We start from the raw sequence: 18,077 nt of genomic DNA, 5'->3' as shown, positions 1-18,077 counted from the left end.
CTATCTATCTATCTATCTATCTATCTATCTATCTATCTATCTATCTATCTATCTGTATGTTCTATTTGCTTATTTATATATATATAATATATATATATATATATATATATATATATATATATATATATATATATATATATATATATATATACCCAAATATAGAAAAAAATAGCAAAAAAATGAAAAATAAAAATGAAAAATAAAAAAATGTATATATCCAAATATACAAAAAATAAATGAGCAGAAAAATATAATTAAATAAAACATAAAATTTTTATATATATATATATATATATCTATATCTATATCTATATATATATATATATATATATATATATATATATATATATATAGATAGATATAGATATAGATATATAGATATAGATATATATATATATATGTATTATGTCTTACAGGGTTAATATCCACATGTTGTTAGCTGTTAGCATTGTTTTCATGTCAGACAACAGTCCAGTTTGTTTTTTTAATTAATTCTTCTCCTGTCATGTTTACTGTCAGTCTTAAGATCACACAGCTGACCATAATACTCTAATTTATTAAAAGCAGCCAGGAGCAGATGAGCCCTGGGGACAGGCTGTAGACAGGCCTGATTAATAGTTAAGACTGGGTGCAGACAGTCCAGTTTGGGGCTCTTTGAAGCATGTCTACAGATTAGGATTAACTAGTGGAGAATGTCCCATTTGGTCTGATCAAGGAGACAAATATTTCCGACCTAAACTCCAGCCTTGGGCCCACTCAACCACCATAGTATCACCTAGAATATCTGCTCTCTTATCTGGTCATCACACATTCATATGTTAATAGGATGCTGTCAAACCAACTATAGAACATTTTTATACATTTGTCTGCCTTCAGTTTTTCAGTTTATGCTGTCATTAACTAAATTCTTCAGTTCTCTTTTATATGACATCAGTTAAGAACATAAGTCACTTTAGGGCAGTTGACAAATTAAGGTCAAGACCATACAATATTCTAATAATAATAAAATTAACTTTGCTTTTATAGCACCTTTCTAAAACAAGGTAATTAAACTGCAGTTTATTATTCCAAAGGGACAAAACAACACAATAAAATAACCACAGTTCAAAGGATAAAACACAAGAGGACCAACATTGTAAAATAAATAAGAATAAAATCAATCAAGAGATTGCCTTGTGATAAATTACTGCCATTTTCAGAACATCTAGGAGGGAATTTCATAGCTTATTGGCACTAACAGCAAATGCCCAATCAATTCTTATATTGTATTATGGAGAGAAACACAACAAATCCGAAGATTGTCTTTGTGGTAGAACAAAACAACCTTTTAACAGGAAGAAACCATCAGCAGAACCAGGCTCAAGGGTTTCCACCTGTCTGGACCAGTTAGTTAAAAACGTTCCAGAGACAGACAGACAGACAGACAGACACCATGCATAGCTTTGGCATCATCAACTGATAAGATGAAACAATGGACTCACACCATCTAAAATGTGACCTTTAAATCCAGGTAATCCAGAAACATGTTCATTCTCATCCACAGTGTGTGTATTACTTTTATTCCACTCAAAAGCTCTTCTATTTTGCTTTCCTCACTTAACCTTAAGGGAAGTGAGCTGGTGCATTTCCTGCATTTTTCCCCTCTCTGAGGTGCAGAGCTCAGAAATTGTGAGCTTTTCAGAGATTTTTCAGTCGGTAATGAGCACAGTTTCACATCCCCGTGTTTACCTGTGGAGGACTGAGTCAGCTTCGGTTCTGCAGCCCCTTATGTGTCATAATATCGGATTTGTACAGTTTTTTTTTGACCAACAGATGACAGACTTGCCTGGTTCCAGACCTCTTATTTGCCACCCACGTCTGATGATTTGTTCAGCAGTTCAGTTAATGACGTGGAATAGAATGCCAAGGGCAGTCTGATTGTCAGGCTGTGGACGGCCCAGCGTTATTTATGGATGCTGAAAGAGCGTCGCTTTCTCTGCTGATATCTACTTAAATCGTGTTGGATACTGAGGCAAACAGAAATCATTTATTAGAGCTTGCTTTTTGGAGTGAAGTTATGTCACTTGGCAAAAGACCGATACTTCACAGTAGAGAAACCACTCAAATTGCGTCTGGTAAAGAAGTACAGGAGACAGATGCCTTTGGTGAGGCTTGTGATGAACTAAAGTTGCATAAGACAGTGGAAAAATCCTTCCATTCCACCAGTGTATATCATGACTTTGGGCTTAAATAGGGAAAGAAGGTCTTCTGACTCTTTAGATTAACCCTATTTTATTTTGCCACCCTTGTATATATTGTAAATAAAGCTGCTGTAACAATGTAAATTTCCCCTGGAGTGGAGAGAAATAAAGAACTTTATCTTATCTTAAAACAAAATGTGGTGTTGGTTGTGGATATTTCAGGAGAGCTGAAGTCATAATGTTCAGTCTTTTTCTCGATGTTATCCTGTGAAGGATCATTTCTAGCTGTTAACTCTATAATTCTGAGCCAACAGGGTTTAGTGTCACCTACTTTAGCTGTAAACTTCTTTGCATTCTCAGGGTGGTGTTTGAAATTCGGGGCCTCCTAACTGGACCTGACAGAGGGCAAACACACTGTCAGGTCTATCTTAAATAGCATCACCTCACCCCTTTTAATGGGCCCCATCCAGCTCTGGGGCCTCCTGTACATCCCCTCCCCACGCTACTCGAAGGTCTCCTGGTCTGTTCCCGCTTCCTTTGAAACATTTAACAGAATACTTATTTGAACGCCGGTGCTGTTTACTTCCTGCACACGAGCCGCAGAGAGAGAGGTGTTGAGTGTTTGAGACAAAAGTTGAGTGGGAAGCATGCGTAGGAGAGAACAGGCTGCAGTTTTCCATTTTTAGCAGCCTCTGTGCTGCTGTCGCTGGGATCAAGAAGTTTTTGCTGCTCAGGGTGGGATTCAAACACACACGTACACACAAACACCGACAGCTCAGAGATGTCCTTTTTTGCAGGTGGAATAAAAACATGCATACTTGAAGTGCCTTGATAATTGCTCACAGGCTCATATTCGGTAAATAATGAATCACATATCCCCTGCTATTGTGCCATAGCAACAGCAAAAAAAAAAAAAAAACATCATAGGAAGCTGCACTGTTGACTATTATTTAATCTTATTATTTAGTCTTCTCAACAGCGGCTTAGTAAAAGAATCTCAGTAATTCAATTCAGGGTTGTGCTTTTTAACCGGCATGAAGATAATGTATTAAGACGTGCCAAGGAGCAGTGGGTCGGCTTCCCTGAGGATATGTAAAACTGACCAGGAGGAATCTGCAACATGTGTCAAGGAAGCTCAGTCACCTTCCTTTACAGACAGCCGACCCCACACTATTGTACTCTGACATTTGAATTAAGGAGCCGAGATGCTACCGTCTGCAGAGAAGCCCTGATTCACCCCAGCTTCTAAAAAAGAACAGACTAGCCAGCAAAACTCACAGAAATGATTCGTTAATGCCACCGTGCGCTGTGGTTACATAAACTGCAAATCACTGTATTGCCTCTATCAGCATTCGATCAAGCGTAACCTGAAGTCTCAGCAACCTTCCCCTTGTGCAAACTGTAGTGATCATTATTTGGCAGCACACCACTGCTGACTGAAGTGCTGGACTTACTTGGCAACTGCAAGTACAGGGAGTGATTGTTGAGGGCAAGCAAACGAAAGGGCATTTTGAAGATTTAAAAAAAAAAAAAAATATATATATATATATATATATATGTGGACACTTGATTGCAAGTCACTTAAGTTGCCTTTCTGCCGTCCTAAAGGAAATGACCTCACTGAGTAAATAGTTGGCAGCTATATATGGGGCTCAAAGTCCCTGCGAATGACTGCACTTTCCCCTTGGCTTTTTTAGCCTTATCTCTTTTTCTCTGGCTCTGCTTTGCTCTCGGCCTGCAGTTCAGCTCCTCCTCTCAGGCTTGTTAAACACACTGCAGGTATTTTAACTGTAGCGGATTCTGCTGCAGACATCCAGATAATTTTATGCACAGCAACTGAAGTTGGAGTGATACGGAATACCGACAGCTCAGAGCTAGTGAGATGTCCTCCAGATCATCTCTTGGGATCATAGTCATTCAGTATGAGGCAGTCTTTATGCAGCATTAGGGGATAGACCTCTTTAAACAGGACTGTGCTGTTGGTTTTGCTGTGTTAGTTACTCGACTTTGTTCCTCTAATACATCTCTATTCTTTCTTTATTCCTCTCTCTCTATCGTCTACCCATCTCCCACCCAATATTTATCACTCTCCTTCTCACCCAGCATCTCCTGTCTCTCTTTATTCAACTTCTCTGCTCTTTTCCATCCCTTTTATCCTATTGCTCTACCATGTGTCACCCATACCGGGCCTTTTTCCTTTATTGTGTAGCTTTTTAGGGAGGTGGAAATAACCTCCTGCATGTCATGTTCTCTTTGCCCCGATAGTCAACCTGAGACTGTGCTTCATCTCTGGAGTGGAGTTTCTCTCAGACGAGCAGCAGCAGTTCCAGCTTCTCTGTGCTAGCTGGATAGAAACACTGCCTTATAAGGCACTGGGGACGGTGGCCCCGGCCAATTTTTTTTCTTCAAAACAAGCCAGTCTCTCTGCTCCACACCTCCTCTGGTGAGACGGTTGGGCCTCTCCGTGGTCTTTTTTTGGTTTTTGCTCCACTCCAGTGAAGAAGACCCGGCGTCTTCCGGGCAAGCCCCCAGCAGTCTGAAAATGTCAACCTTCACTTCAGTTATGTAGCTTCTGGTACTCTTCAGTGGCCAGCAATAATACATTTTATGTGTGTTTTCTGTGTTTATTAAAGCCGTAGATACCCGACAGAGTGTTTCTAAACACGTGATCATGTTGTGCAGGACTTTTGATTCTAAACATTTCTTTTTCACCTACTTCTGTTGTCCATGTACAAACAAATTTGGAAGTTTGTTGTATCGAAGGAATAGTTTGACATTTTAGGAAAAGGAAACTTATTTTCTTACTTACAGAGAAGATGATGCTACTCTTATGACTGTTTGATGAACATGTGGTTAGTTTATCGCAAAAACTGGAAATAGGGAAACTGCTCGTCTGACTCTTTCTGAAGGTAACGAAGTCAACACTACTAAAGCTGGCTAGCTAAGGTGTTATATCTCATTTGGCTAAATCTAAGGCGGAAACATGTACATATTGTGGTTTTAGGTGTGCGCATGACAACCTCACTGTGACAACAAGACTCTAGAAAGGTACTGCACATAGCCAAGAAATGAGCTGGATTTTAAAATATCCCCTTGTTCATTCCTTCAGTTCCTCCTAAATGGACATTCAAGGGTTCACTCTATAGTTGGCAGTGATCTGAGATTTCATCATCATCTGCAGTTTGGTGAACAACAACAGTTTGGCTTCATAGACTGTATGTAAAAGGAGTCTGAAAATAAAGCTGTTGTGGAAGTGATTCAAACCTGTAGTCATTCTAATAGCCAGGAGGTAACTCTTGTTCCTCAGCAAACATTTTCATAAACAGTTTATGGTCTCAGTTAGTATTCTCAAGACTCCTTCAGTTCAGCTTGATGTTCACTTTGTTGATCATGGTTAGATTTAATATGAAATAGAAGTTTCATTAGGGTACGTTTGAGGTGTGACGACCTCGTGATTGAGGAGCTGCTGTTATATGGGTGTGCACAGGATCGCTGAGTTTTAGGTCAGATTCACTTCAGATCCGGTTTAAATAGACCGAGATGACGATGGACAAAGTTTAAACTCATGGTTCCAAAACAGCAGTTCACCCCACAAACCAAACGGTGACGTCATGGTGGCTACGTCCATCTGTTCTATACAGTCTGTGTTTGGCGTCTGTAAAATGTACACATTGGAGTGTGGGATTGTTAGAAGAAAGTTGTGTACTTGCCCTAGACACTGTGTTTTTTGTTCTATTATAGAGTTTTAGATCCTGTGCAGAGATAAGCCGTTAACCTTTGGTCTGTCATCATTTTTCTGTTCACATGATTTTTCGCATTTTAAGGAAAATATATAGTAAAATTACTGCCTTCAAGTTGAATAGACTTGGTTATTATTAATATCCAAGCTGATGTTATACACCAGACAGCTGTTTGCTTAAACTATATATTGCATCAGAAATAATTCAAGAAATAACATTTTGTGAGCAAAAATAACAGTGACTGATAGATATAAAATCCTGTTGTTTTGCTTTTAAAGATAAAAATGTTCTTCACACCCAACTGTAAAACAGTCATTCTAAAGTGAACAAATTTCAAAATCCACACCCCCCACAGTAAGAGACACACGTAAATAAACACGTAGTTCTCAGCACCTTGATCACACATTATATAATACGTTGGACAAATAGAACAAGACATGAGCCAGAATCCATCTTACAGGGATGTGAGAAGGAATTCAAAAAATGAGGAAGAGCACAGTGACTAGAGTTTAAACGGTATGCTGGAAGTAGAGAAAAACTAAAACGCTGCTTAGACACAAATTTTTACTACCACAACAACTATGCTCCAGCTGAGCTGCTCATCTGGTCGTATGATTAACCTTTAAATAAACTCAACCATCCTACTAATATGACGTTTAGAGTTGTACCAGAGCTGGGGTGGGATGTCCTATCAGAGGTATAAGATTCTAATGTGAGAGGAAATGTATGCACCCTGAGGTTGGTCTTAATCTGGTGGATCTATATGTCTAGACGTAAAGATTGTGGTTGAGATTTTAACTTGTGAATACAAACTGCAGCGATTTGGCAACACAGCATTCAACTTGCATAATCTTTCTGCGTATTTTTTGGATATTGCAGCTCTGATGGAAGATCAGACTTTTGAAGAACTTTCACTTCCCACACGATTCAAAGCAGCAGGGTCATGAACCGAGCCATGCAAAGTGCTCTGTGGTTAGCAGTGGATGAACGCACAAATCCTTTTGTTGAATTCGTGTTGTGCAGAATCTTCACCCTTTGGTGTTAAAGAGTTTGATACCTGACTCTTGGTGTATTTTTAGTTTCCAATGAGGGTGTGAGTGAGAAAAGCAGAGAAGAGAACAGGAGGCTCCCACGTATAACGCATAACGCATCCATCTGGCCTCAGCCTTATCATTCCATCACAACCTGCTGCTGAAACAAAACCTCCTACACACATACATGCACTTTTTTTCACCCAGACACAGGCTTGTGTACTCATGGACACCAATTTGCATTCATTTTTTTTTACAAGCAAACACATTATTCAGTTGATCTTAGCAACACACAAGCTGCATTGTGTGCAGCCAGCAGCAACAACAGAACAATACAACACATGACCAAACAGCTATGGACTGTTAGTGAGTTCATACAGCTATCATTTCCTTTAACAAACCCAAACAAGAACATTTGTATCTGCGTGACTGAGTTTAGACCAGCAGTGTCCAAGTGTAGAAGCTGGCAGTTGAAACTCAAATTGTTTGTGCCAGTTCTAAAAATATTTATATGCAAATGTAACCATGGATGCCAAAGGACTGAAACTGAAACTAATGACATCATTTTAGTGTTAGTGGTTTCTTTATTGCAGCTGGCAACATATATCTATCATACATCTATTCAAATGCAGGCCAACTGAGGTTTTTTATTGTCTTGGATAATTTGACAGAAACCTAACAAGAATAATTAGAAACAAATAAACAAGAACAGAATTATATAAGTATTTAAATGTTTTGGGGTATGTCCTGGCTCAGAACCAAAGAGACTACATGATTGTAAAGGCAATGAGTCTATGTTACCTTATTTGACAGAAATCTTCACATAATTTTATAAATGTGTTTTCTTTCTTTTTATAATTGTGTTTTCATCTGCTGTTTTAATGTCCTTGTGAAGCACTTTGAATCGCCTTGTTGTTGAAATGTGCTATATAAATAAACTAACTTTAACTTTATAATTGGTGACTTCCTTGGGGCTACCTAAAACCTCTTTAGAAGGCGCCCAAAATATCTTTAATTAGTTAAAACTGACAGGTTCTGCCTACACAAAAATCATTTAGCTGTTTAAAATCTAGGGATCAACAGACATGTTTATTATCTTACTGCTCATCCAGATTATTAGTAATCACAGTGACCAATAACTGCTATACATTTTCAGTAAAAATTAAAATCTTGGTGTGAAAATGAGGAACACAAACTACATCACAAATTTGTTGAAATGCGTTTGTTTATTTATGTTTTGCATCTGTTTAATTAAAACAGAACATTTCAAAATGTGTCCTTCAATGCTTTTTTTGCTGTAAATTGTGACGTGTAACCGATCAGATGTGAATATGTGAGCGGGACATCACTTAAGATCTCAGAATAGTGACTTTAAATGAAGAGAGGCAGCTGGATCAATATCAGAGTGGTGCATTTTAAAACTAATTTACTTTATTGGGAATCCTTTACAAAAAACTGTACTGCTAGTCAGATAAATAAGACATCTTGGATTCAACAATGGGCCAAGGCAAGCAAAACTGATTAAAAAGTAATTTAAAGAAATGTTCTCAACTGTGGTGATTTCGTTTTGGTCCTGGCTAATGCATAGTAGCAAAAAAATCTCTGATTTCAGCTTCACAAATGTGCAAATTTCAGTGCTTTTTCCATCTTCTATAGTAGTAATTAAATATCTTTGGGAACTTGAGTGACTTTTTTTTTTTACTGTTTTTTAAAAACTGTATAGACTTACTACAAACAATTTACAATACATTTTTAATCAAATTTAATCAAAACATTTAATCAAAAAGATAATTAGTATGTAATAATCAGGTGCTTCTCAATCTTTTCTGCTTGTGAAATTCCTGAAAATGTGGCAGTATTGACTTGTGAATTATTCCTAATTGGAATGTTTTGTTTTAGGAAGAAGCCAAGCAATCTGCGAAAATCAGAAAAATCATCTACAGAAATATAATTTGTTATTTCTTAACAATTTAATCATTTATGTGGTTGCATAAAACAGTATAGTGTTTTGGTGGAACATCACTGTAAGCATTTAGACAACTTAGAGTTTAAGGTCAACGTGCAGCGGGACGTTTTGTACAGGCAGTACTCCCTTCGCTGTTTTTCCTGGCACATTCTTCAGTATGCTTTATAATAAAGCGTGGGTGCCGAAAATGCGTAGGGCACAGGAGCATGGGACAGAAATCTGTCAAATGCAAGAGTAAGACTTACTCTTGTTATTCCCCGGGGAGACATTAGCTGTGCTATTTGCGAGCTCAGGATTCCTGCCGTTATGTCTGTCTTGGAGGGTTTACGGGCCCGGCCTGGCACCGTCCCCTCGCTCTGCCCGGCCCACCGTTTATCCCCACAACTATTTTTAAAACGGCTGGAATTTGATCAAAACATTAACTTTCTGCTCAATCCTTTTACAGCCCAGAGCGGTGCTGCTTGTTTTCTGTTCCACATGCCCAGCGACGACACGAGTATGAGCAGCAGAAGAGGGTTTTTGGGGGGCACTGCAGATGGAGCAGAGAGGGAGGTTGTGATGTGAGACTTTGAAAAGTTGTGTTATTTCTTTGTGTGTTAAGCTTCTTTCACATCATTGCATTCCTGGCTGGTGGATCCACGTGGCGTTTTATAAGGTGATAAAGAGTGGAAGCAGGCGAGGGAGAACGACTGCTCTGTCAGCAGCAGGTTGGGCAAATAAAATGGAAAAGAATAGAATGTGCAGAAAAGAAGCACTTATAAGCCTCCTGCCTGCTGCTTCTCTGTAGTTTCAATTGGTTTCAACTCTTTGTGTTTTGCAGGAGTTGCTAAGCAACCAGCCATAACCCAGTGGCTAGATTACAGTATAGCAAAGATAAAATGCTATCTAATAGATACATAACAACTCATGCTGATAAGCCTAACTGGACAGATACTCCTATGAGCTCAGGAAGATATTACTGTACGGTTCTTCATATGGCTGTACGGGGAGGTGTTCTATATCAAACTGTGCTAAAGAATCTGACTGTGTGATTTGTAATTACTGCAATTGATCATTACAGAATAAAACCTTTCCTTTAATGTAAGTGAAGCCAGCAGCACTGTGGATAAAGAACTGAGGGTCTGTGGTGGTCTGGAGTAGGTCCAGATTCAGTATGTTAGATGCATTAAAGTTGAAAATGTTGATGCAGCTTTATGCTTCCCCGGACACTTGTCAGTTATTTAATATTCATAAATAGCTGCTTCAACTGAGTAGCTGAGAAATGTCCCCCAGAGTCTTGTTGGCTTTTTTTTTTTTTTTTTTTACAGTAGTACTAATGGAGGCAAATTGGAAGAGCTGCGTGCAGTCATTTCTCCTGTGTGACTCCAATGCACTGAACAGCTTATTATGAATTATCTACAGGGTTTCTGTGAATTCTGAAATACAAATGTGGTTCAAGAAAGCACTTTAAAGTGGAACATCACCTGTTTTCAAACCCACAATATATCCTCATCAGCACTTCTATTATCTAAATATTTTTGATTTCTTACACCCCACCTCAATACCACTATAAATATTATTACTCCACCAAGAAACATGGCAGAATTATGTGATGGTTGGCTTGCGTTTGTCTGTCCGTCTGTTATTCCAACATTACTCAAAAACAGACTAATGGATTTGGATGAAATTTGCAGGGAAGGTCAGAAATGATACAAGGACCAAGTGATTAGATTTTGGCAGTGATGCGGCTTATAGTCTGGATCCACGGATTTGTTGAAGATTTCTGTATCATTGCCAGATAGCGGCACGGTGTCACTGTAACCATGACAACAAGTGAACACTACGTCAGCTGCCTGTTGACGATCACATGATTGTGATCCTACTACAAATCCACCGCTGAGGATTAAAACTGTAACTTTAAAGAAATTTTAAGTTTGAAGACATTTTAAAGTCATTTTGGATATATTTGTAGTATTTTTTTTAACCCTTCTCAGCCATCTTAGACAATTAACTCATTTTGGACAGATTTTGAACAGTTAAGGAAGATTTTTTTGAGCAAATTCTGGACAAATCTGTGTAATTTTTAGTCTTTTTTTTCACATATTTCAGGTAATCTTTGACAAATTTTTCAACATTTAGAGAACACACTTATTTTATATACAATTCCACCACTGAGGACTTATCAGGACTTGTCCATCAAAAATGATACAAGGAACAATTGATTAAATTGTGGGGGTGTTTCTGAGTCCCATCGATTCCCGCCACCCGCTACATATTTAGATCACATGATTTGGTATCTGTACATAACGTACACATGCAGAACACACGCCTGTGCTCAGCGCATGGTCATTCTGTTTGTGGGTACATCTATATTAAATGGACACATTCTATGGTGCCGTGATTTCTGATCATCAATAACTAATAACTAAATGCTGCATTTCTGACAATGCCATATGAGGGAATGAACAGCCTTGGAGGAGTTCTGCATTCTCTGTGTGCTTTTCTTATTTGGGTATTTTATGCCTTTATTTGATACTGGCAGTGGAGAATATGTGGCCCGACTGGTACTGATCCAGGAACTTGCTGCTCAGGGCTTTTGTGTCCATGTAGCATGTATGCCTCACCATTGCCAAACAGTCTTTAAAGGCAGTTTAATTTGCAAACAAAACAAAAAGCAGTTGTGTCTCTATCAACATAATATCACTTCCTTGCTGCAGAGATGTACAGAGCCGCTGGCGCCTCTCACCGTCGCCAGGGCAACATGCATTTATTTATTTATCCTTCCCCCACACTTGATTCATCTTGTTTGAAAGCGAGATGTAGAAATGACAGAGAAAGTAATAATATGTCACCACGAGGTCCAGTTTGTAGATAGGGAATGTTTTCTACATGCCTGTAGCCAGTCCAAGCGCTGCAACAGTGTTTACTTTGCATTTCTCGTGGCAACTGTCAACGAGCAGCTTTTGTCAACTTTTTCATGTCCAAAGTTGGAAATCTGTGAAACTGAACCCCTTCTGCATTCGATTCTTAATAGTTTGAACATTTTGCTCCAGAGCAACAACTTCCTCTGCCTGCCTCTTGTTTCTTTTTGTCGAGTGAAGTCCTCTGCCCTTTCAGTTTGACAGTATGCGATAGATTACTGATGCTTTGTTGTATTGCACATGAAACACTTCTGAATTATTGAGTGACGTTTGAAATGCAATGTTTGGACATGTGTTGTTCATGTTTCCATCCGTTGCACCGGCCGAAAAGTAGACCCGCCTTAGCTGCACGTACTAACTGCTCAAGCATTTGCCCAGCAGTTCTGCATCTACGAGTGAATCAGAAGTTTTGCTTGTGATGGCAGCACTGACCGACAGACAGATGTTTCACCGCTGAAAGTAGGCAGCAGCCCTGTGAGTTCACTTCAAACGCTCTGAAACATGATGTGGTTTTGTGGTTTGCTTATTTGCTTCTGAGAAATCAGTTTGGTCGTGCAGATAGTTATGATAGTTCTTAAAACAATCACTATTGGCGTCTGACAGATTTCAGCCAGCACCCTTTGGGCTGCTGTGGATTGAAGCTGCAGGGAAATCATGTTTTTAAAATGATAACAGCAATAAATCAGTTGCTGCTTATTAAAGCATGGCCCTACACGATCCTTTTATATTTTTTACAACATTGCAAACCTAATGTTTTATATGAGTCCTATTGCATAAAGCAGGGGTGTCAAACATGTGGCCCACAGGCCAAAACCGGCCCCCCAGAGGGTCCGATCCGCCCGCTGGATGGCTTTGTAAAGTGTAAAAATCACAGAGAAGACATTAACCGCAAATTGTAAATTTATAAAACTATACATTTCAAATAATTTCTACACAATGACAAGTTGTTTTAATCATGAAATAAAATACTAGATTGCTCATTGTTCTTTTGTCATTTTGTGTCTCATTTTTGTAATAATTTGTCTTGTTTTTATTATTTTTTGTCTGGCTTTTGTCGTTTGTCTCATGTTTTTGTTGTTTTGTTTTCTCGTTTTTGTCTTTTTGTGTTTCCTTTTTATCCCGCTTGTGTCTTTTGTCTTATTTTTGTCATTTTGTGTTTTGCTTTATTCATTGTTTTCAGCATCATTTTTGTCATTTTATGTTTTTTTTTGTCTCACTTGTGTTGTTAGTCTATTTTTTTGTTGATTTGTTTCTCGCTTTTGTCATTTTTTTGTCTCGTTTATGTAATTTTTTTGTCTTGTTTTTGTCATTGCCCATTTTTATTTTGTGGCTTTGTAACTGTTTTGTCTGTTTGTTTTGTTTCGTGTCATCTGACACATTTTTTGTCATTTTGTTTATTGCTTTTGTCGTTTTGTCTAATTTTTCTAGTACTTTGTCTTGTTTTTGTTGTTTTTTGCCTTTTTTGTCTTGTCGTTTCGTAAGTATGTAAAATCCTATATCATTCAGTCCTAGATAGCTGTGACTAAATGTTGTGTTCCTTTGTAGACATTCTGTGATCTTCAAGTTGTAATGTGTAAATGATGAACTGAGGCAGAATGTTGTTGAAACAGATTTTATTTTTCTTCAGAAATTTCAGGTTGTTCATGATGTTTTGTAAAAAGATAATTCATTAAATGTGATCAATTTTGCACTAAAACACAAGAAAAATTTGGAATTGTGGTTATTTATCGGTTATTATGCTGTGATTTTACTGGTCCGGATCACTGGAGATCAAACTGGGCTGAATGTGGAACCTGAACTAAAATGAGTTTGACAGCCCTGGCATAGAGTATGGGAATGAAAACTATGCTTTAACATTGCTGCCTGATGCACAGTGACTGTATATCCTCCTGCTTTTAACTCAGACTCATGGATCTGCAGTGCACATATTAGTGGTGTGATGGTATGTGTCTTTGACCGCTGAGTACACGTTGTTCGATTTGGTTCTCACTGTGGGCCAAACAATGTCAGACGTCTATTTATGTCTACATACCTGTGCTCCCAGAACAAAATTCTCGACTGCCATAGCATTTTGGCATTGCACAGATTCAATGAAAAAATCACCAAAAACATTGTTCCACCCGATTCTCTGTACTAAAAAGTCTGCAGCCCTTTGGTGCAACCAGAAAAGCATTTATGACTCCGGCATGACTGAGTCACATGACAAATATTCAGACTACATTTACAGACAAATATGTAGACAATAAAAATATCTTTATTATGTACAGTCATCATGTTTTTTCCCAGTATTGCTAATACATGTAAGCACTTACCAAAATTGTTATATATGCAGATTCCATGTTTTCTAAGAAATATTTTTTCCCTCTTTTTGGGGCTTTAATGATTTGTTTAAGATGATTATTAATATGTTGCACTTGTCTTAATGGGCATTTTTGAAAATTAGTTCTATACTTGAGAGAAACCAGCTCAGTCTGATGCATTTCTCTGCTGTACTGAAGAAGTACTGAGCTATGAACAGTGAATTTGTTTACCTTCACACCCCTAGCACCTTTTCATGAAACGCTGACTACGTGTGAGGAAATGGTTGGGTGTTGATCTCAGATGTGGTTATAAATGTTTGTTTTCTTTGCAGATGTATTCGTAAGCAAATGATGAGTACATGCAATTTGAATGTACATATGAATCTATATGTATGGTTATGTGTAGCTGCCATGCATTTGTAATGTTTTTTTTCCTAAGCTGCAGTCGAATGCAGAGTGACAGTAGTAGCAGCAGAGAAAAGCTGCCTCAGAGGAAATGACTTGCACGCAGGGACCGGCTTCATGACACAGTGAAATTATCTGCCAGCCCTGGGGTGGGGTGGATCATTTCCTGTATTACCGTGCACAATGGGAGATCCTCGTGCATGTGAGTGTGTGTGTGTGTGTGTGTGTGTGTGTGTGTGTGTGTGTGTGTGTGCGTGAGTGTATGCGCACAGACACCCGGCAACCCCTCTACACCCCCTGGTGTGTGTGTGTTTTTTTCCTTAAATAGTAGTTTTGTGTGAGGTCAGTCCTTTAATGGGGAAGTGAAGTTGAGATGATGAAACGGAGTGCACAGCTCGCCGTGGACCGACTTCAGCCGAGCGGAGAACGATGGAGGGAACAGGAGGACAGGAAGATAAGACTGAGTCAGAGCAGCAGAAAAGGGCAGACAAAGACAAGAGAAAGGTGGAGGAGAAACAAACACAAAGGAAGTGAGGGAGACATGAAACACATCATATCACACCGCCGAACACTGCCATGGTTTAAGTAGAAAATAAGGAAACCTGACAAGTGAACAATGTGTCTTAAAGAAACCAATTACAGCTCTGGGTCAGACTCAGGTTCTGTGTTCTCTGTTGTAACATTTGGCTTGGTCCTCTGTTCCAAGCAGCTCCTCATTGACCCTTTAGGAATGCGTAGCCGACAAAAGTTGATAAATGACTTCCTTATTGTTACACACTGTAACGTTTAGGGGTTAGCATCAGTCTGTCTTTTGCTTTTTTAATGATTTTCCTACATTACGATGGGTCAAACTATGACCATTAAGAAAATATCTGAATGCCACAAATAGTCGGTCCTGTGTTCAGTTAAAGTAACATTCTGCTTTGCTGCAGGCCATTTCCCAACCTCAGTCCTTTTAGGGCTGCTGCAGAGTGCATTCAGTATGAGACCATCCAGAACAGGGCAACATGTACTACTTAAATCACTTAAAACATTTAACATGCCGGCAGTTTTTGTAGGTATCAGACACTGAAATTCATCAGTGAGCAATGTTAGTAGTTAAATGGTTAGAGTGGGGTTTAAACAGAAAGGCCTCACCAACAAAACTGCTTTTTTAAAACCCCTATTTAGTTTGGCTGTAAATTAACATTTTATTTTACTCTTTTCTTTACATTTTACTGACTCCTTTTATTTTTCTGCTCTGCTCGGTTCTTCAGTTTTTTCCTTCTTGGCACATGTTTTCTTTGCATGTCCCTGAACAGTATGTCCTTAGCAGTGATCGGCGTGGTGTCTGTGTGTGTAGAAGTGTGTGTATGGGTGTAAGTGTGTGAGAGCAAGAGAGGGAAAGAGGAAAAGACAGTGAGGTGTGTGTGTGCATGTCGCAATTAACCCTGTAAAACACTCTGTTGCAAAAATACAACAGCAGTTTTATTTTTTTATTATATATATGTGTGTGTGTGTGTGTGTGTGTGTGTGTGTGTGTGTGTGTGTGTGTGTATATTTGTTTCGTTTTAGTTTTTTTTAGCTCATTTTTTCTATAATTGGGTTCATATTATTGTTATTATTTTTAGTTTTATTTTATTGTATTTCTTTCATTTTTTTCTATATTCGGGTTTATATAGGATTTTATTTTTTTAGCTCATTTTTTCTATATTTGGGTATATGTGTGTGTGTTTTATATATATATATATATATATATATATATATATATATATATATATATATATATATATATATATATGCATATGCATATATATACATAGATATGTATATATATATATATATATATATATATATATATATAAAAATAATTTTTTTGCTAGTTTTTTTCTATATTTGGGTCTTGTGGTTATGTGGCTACTGAAGCTAGCTTTCATTATAAAGCTACACAGGGTGACACTTGTGATGGGAATCATTCAGTACTGCACTTTCTAATGCCTGTCGTCACTGCATGAACTCTTGTACCAGTAGCTGAAGCTACCAAGTTAGCTAGCTAGCAGTTGTTAAGGCACCATGCTCCCATTTTCTTTATTTTCACTACTAAGCAACACAAGGGTTGCGCTGTTTTGACCAAAATGACAATTGTGATTATTTTAATTAATGTAGAGATCACAATTGCTCATCAGTTATTCATTGATTTTTATGGACAAAATGCTCTCATTGTACTTTTACATTTGAACAGAGCACTGCTTTCGCTTCTATGTTGCTCTGAATCAATACTAATAGATGACTCTTTGCATCAAAATAATAAATAATCCTGGGTTAATATCTGTCAATCCTTTTAGGTTTAGCGCAGAATCTAAATACAGTTGTACCCAAAACTTTTTACTACTACTTTGCCACTAGAATTTACCAGTGTTACATAAATGCCTCACGTGCACGCTGTTGTAGACGCTATGTGGGCGACTGTGCACAGAGAAGCCTCTAGTCTCCACATTTAGTTGCTGCAGCGTTTAGAACTCAGACAGGTGTGTGACCAAATATTACTGTGAAAAGAGTGAAATAAGACGTTCTAAAATCAGATTTAGCCACGCTGGAAGCAATTCATGTCATCTACACACCTACAGGGGCTGTTTTTTTTAGCACAGATTTCTACAACCTGAGTTTTATGTGAGAGCTATTCCTTGTTCCATGGCTATTTAACAGACACAATGATTTACTGATGAATGTGTATATAGTTTTTACTTATCTGGTAGCTCTTCAAACCTACAGTTTGGTCTGTTAAGCCCCAAAAGTATGATGCTTGGGATCTTAATGCAAATACTAGAACATGCAAAAAAAAACTTACAAATTTAGGTGAACTGTGAATTTGGGGTATTTTGCACAAAATCTTTATTATTGGTTACGGCACTGCAGAAATAGGAAAGAGACAGAATTCATACATGACAACATCAGCTTTTTCTTTCTGTTACCTTCCTGTAAGCCCATCGAAGGTACCACATAGGAAATATAAAGTGAGTGTGGTAAATGCAGGTCTGAATGAGTGTACATACTGTGTGGCGGTGACACCATCTCTTCTCGATTAACAGTTTTCAACAGGTCACAGAAAGTGTGTTCATTTATCAGCAGATGAATCCCATTGACAGAATCAAGTAGGCAGCTGCTGATGGAAGAATTGGTCACTGAGTCTATCTATCTATCTATCTATCTATCTATCTATCTATCTATCTATCTATCTATCTATCTATCTATCTATCTATCTATCTATCTATCTATCTATCTATCTATCTATCTATCTATCTATCTATCTATCTATCTATCTATCTATCTATCTGCCTGCCTGCCTGCCTGCCTGCCTGTCTGCCTGCCTGTCTGTCTGTGTCCATCTTTGTCTTTTTCTTTCTCTCTCTTTCTTTCTCTCTCCCTCTCTCTCACTCTTTCTCTCTCCCTCTCTCCCCCCCTCCCTCTCTCCCTCTTTCTCCCTCTCTCTCACTCTCTCCCTCTCTCTCTCCCCCCTCTCTCTCACTCTCTAACTCTCTTTCTCCCTCTCTCTCTCCCCCCTCTCTCTCACTCTTT

The 18,077-nt window shown here is 38.3% G+C and overlaps 1 protein-coding gene across 1 annotated transcript in view; it reads left to right on the top strand.

Annotated features, from left to right (window-relative positions):
• rock2a (rho-associated, coiled-coil containing protein kinase 2a) overlaps positions 1-18,077 on the top strand; it is a 54,363-nt gene that overhangs the window by 1,018 nt on the left and 35,268 nt on the right. The gene's annotated exons all lie outside the window — the stretch shown is intronic.

The sequence above is a fragment of the Amphiprion ocellaris genome, chromosome 20 (assembly GCF_022539595.1).
Source record: "Amphiprion ocellaris isolate individual 3 ecotype Okinawa chromosome 20, ASM2253959v1, whole genome shotgun sequence".
Lineage (NCBI taxonomy): Eukaryota > Metazoa > Chordata > Actinopteri > Pomacentridae > Amphiprion > Amphiprion ocellaris.
The sequence above is the reverse complement of the archived record's forward strand: the minus strand, read 5'-3'. Positions and strand labels throughout refer to the sequence as shown.